The sequence below is a fragment of the Larimichthys crocea genome, chromosome X (genome assembly GCF_000972845.2).
Source record: "Larimichthys crocea isolate SSNF chromosome X, L_crocea_2.0, whole genome shotgun sequence".
NCBI lineage: Eukaryota > Metazoa > Chordata > Actinopteri > Sciaenidae > Larimichthys > Larimichthys crocea.
Window position 1 is genome coordinate 34,406,920 of NC_040020.1, and position 2,500 is coordinate 34,409,419.

The window sequence follows — 2,500 nt, forward strand, 5'->3', positions numbered from 1 at the left end:
GAAGCCTCGAGTTCTGTTTATTCTTTTTCACTCAAACAAGCACGAAGAGAGTCGTCAATACACGACATTGCCTCTCAAGATGTGAATAGGCTTACAGCACATGGTATTCCCAGGCGGTCACCCATCCAAGTACTAACCAGGCCTGACCCTGCTTAGCTTCCGAGATCAGACGAGATCGGGCGCATTCAGGGTGGTATGGCCGTAAGCCTCTGGGGCTTAGGCCATACCACCCGGAATGCGCCCGATCCGTCTAATCTCGGAAGCTAAGCAGGGTCAGGCCTGTTTAGTACTTGGATGGGAGACCGCCTGGGAATACCAGGTGCTGTAAGCTTTTTCACATCTCGGCAGGGAACAAAGCTTTTCTTCTCTAATAGCCATGGTGGTGATGACTGACGTGCATATATACAGTATTTCTCACTTCCCCAGAGGCTTACGGCCATACCACCTTGAATGCCCCGATCTTGTCTGATCTCGGAAGCTAAGCAGGGTCAGGCCTGGTTGGTACTTGGATGGGAGACCGCCTGGGAATACCAGGTGCTGATGCTTTTTCACATCTCGGCAGGGAACAAAGCTTTCTTCTCAATACCCATGGTGGTGATGACTGACGTGCATATATACAGTATTTCTCACTTTCCCAGAGGCTTACGGCCATACTACCCTGAATGCTCCCGATCTCGTCTCATTTCTGAAGCTAATCAGGGTCAGGCCTGGTTAGTTTGGATGGGAGACCGCTGGGAATACCAGGTGCTGTAAGCTTTTTCACATCTCGGCAGGGAACAAAGCTTTCTTCTTTAAAGCCATGGTGGTGAGACTGACTGCATATATACAGTATTTCTCACTTTCCCAGAGGCTTACGGCCATACTACCCTGAATGCGCCCGATCTCGTCTGATCTCGGAAGCTAAGCAGGGTCAGCCTGGTTAGCACTGGATGGGAGACCGCCTGGAATACAGGTGGTAAGCTTTTTCACATCTCGGCAGGGAACAAAGCTTTTCTTCTTAAATAGCCATGGTGGTGTTGACTGACGTGCATATACAAGTATTTCACTTCCCCAGGGCTTACGGCATACCACCTCAATGCGCCCGATCTCATCTTATCTCGGAAGCTAAGCAGGGTCATGCCTGGTTAGTACTTGGATGGGTGACCGCCTGGGAATACCAGGTGCTGTAAGCTTTTTCACATCTCGGCAGGGAACAAAGCTTTTCTTCTTCAATAGCCATGGTGGTGATGACTGACGTGCATATATACAGTATTTCTCACTCCCCCAGAGGCTTACGGCCATACCACCCTGAATGCGCCCGATCTCGTCTGATCTCGGAAGCTAAGCAGGGTCAGGCCTGGTTAGTACTTGGATGGGAGACCGCCTGGGAATACCAGGTGCTGTATGCTTTTTCACATCTCGGCAGGGAACAAAGCTTTTCTTCTTCAATAGCCATGGTGGTGATGACTGACGTGCATATATACAGTATTTCTCACTTTCCCAGAGGCTTACGGCCATACCACCCTGAATGCTCCCGATCTCGTCTGATTTCTGAAGCTAAGCAGGGTCAGGCCTGGTTAGTACTTGGATGGGAGACCGCCTAGGAATACCAGGTGCTGTAAGCTTTTTCACATCTCGGCAGGGAACAAAGCTTTTCTTCTTTAATAGCCATGGTGGTGATGACTGCCGTGCATATATACAGTATTTCTCACCCCCAGAGGCTTACGGCCATACCACCCTGAATGTGCCCTATCTCGTCTGATCTCGGAAGCTAAGCAGGGTCAGGCCAGGTTAGTACTTGATGGGGACCGCCTGGGAATCCAGGTGCGTAAGTTTTTTCACATCTCGGCAGGGAACAAAGCTTTTCTTCTTCAAGAGCCATGGTGGTGATGACTGACGTGCATATATACAGTATTTCTCACTTCCCCAGAGGCTTGCGGCCATACCACCCTGAATGCGCCCGATTTCGTCTGATCTCGGAAGCTAAGCAGGGTCGGGCCTGGTTAGTACTTGGATGGGAGACCGCCTGGGAATACCAGGTGCTGTAAGCTTTTTCACATCTCGGCAGGGAACAAAGCTTTTCTTCTTAAATAGCCATGGTGGTGTTGACTGACGTGCATATATACAGTATTTCTCATCCCCAGGGCTACGGCCATACCACCTTGAATGCGCCCCATCTCGTCTGATCTCGGAAGCTAAGCAGGGTCAGGCCTGGTTAGTACTTGGATGGGAGACCGCCTGGGAATACCAGGTGCTGTAAGCTTTTTCACATCTCGGCAGGGACAAAGCTTTCTTCTTCAATAGCCATGTGGTGAGGACTGCCGTGCATATACAGTATTCTCACTCCCCAGAGGCTTACGCCATACACTGAAGGCGCCCGATCTCGTCTGATCTCGGAAGCTAAGCAGGGTAGGCCGGGTTAGTACTTGGATGGGAGACGCCTGGGAATACCAGGTGCTGTAAGCTTTTTCACTCTCGCAGGGAACAAAGCTTTTCTTCTAATAGACCATGGTGGTGATGA

At 50.5% G+C, this 2,500-nt stretch overlaps 5 non-coding genes and 7 pseudogenes across 5 annotated transcripts; 11 read left to right on the forward strand and 1 right to left on the reverse strand.

Annotated features, from left to right (window-relative positions):
- Positions 1-88: 88 nt before the first annotated feature.
- Positions 89-207, reverse strand: LOC113746792 (5S ribosomal RNA). Its single transcript, XR_003463125.1, has one exon. It is a non-coding gene; the product is annotated as a 5S ribosomal RNA (ribosomal RNA).
- Positions 208-214: 7 nt separating this feature from the next.
- Positions 215-331, forward strand: LOC113746778 (uncharacterized; annotated as a pseudogene).
- A 97-nt stretch (positions 332-428) lies between these two features.
- LOC113746779 (uncharacterized) lies at positions 429-545 on the forward strand (annotated as a pseudogene).
- A 95-nt stretch (positions 546-640) lies between these two features.
- On the forward strand, positions 641-756 carry LOC113746785 (uncharacterized; annotated as a pseudogene).
- A 93-nt stretch (positions 757-849) lies between these two features.
- Positions 850-962, forward strand: LOC113746787 (uncharacterized; annotated as a pseudogene).
- A 93-nt stretch (positions 963-1,055) lies between these two features.
- LOC113746780 (uncharacterized) lies at positions 1,056-1,172 on the forward strand (annotated as a pseudogene).
- Positions 1,173-1,269: 97 nt separating this feature from the next.
- On the forward strand, positions 1,270-1,388 carry LOC113746788 (5S ribosomal RNA). Its single transcript, XR_003463124.1, has one exon. It is a non-coding gene; the product is annotated as a 5S ribosomal RNA (ribosomal RNA).
- A 97-nt stretch (positions 1,389-1,485) lies between these two features.
- LOC113746760 (5S ribosomal RNA) lies at positions 1,486-1,604 on the forward strand. Its single transcript, XR_003463112.1, has one exon. It is a non-coding gene; the product is annotated as a 5S ribosomal RNA (ribosomal RNA).
- A 95-nt stretch (positions 1,605-1,699) lies between these two features.
- On the forward strand, positions 1,700-1,814 carry LOC113746781 (uncharacterized; annotated as a pseudogene).
- A 97-nt stretch (positions 1,815-1,911) lies between these two features.
- Positions 1,912-2,030, forward strand: LOC113746766 (5S ribosomal RNA). The gene has a single exon (XR_003463118.1). It is a non-coding gene; the product is annotated as a 5S ribosomal RNA (ribosomal RNA).
- A 93-nt stretch (positions 2,031-2,123) lies between these two features.
- On the forward strand, positions 2,124-2,242 carry LOC113746770 (5S ribosomal RNA). Its single transcript, XR_003463122.1, has one exon. It is a non-coding gene; the product is annotated as a 5S ribosomal RNA (ribosomal RNA).
- A 90-nt stretch (positions 2,243-2,332) lies between these two features.
- LOC113746784 (uncharacterized) lies at positions 2,333-2,445 on the forward strand (annotated as a pseudogene).
- Positions 2,446-2,500: the final 55 nt, after the last annotated feature.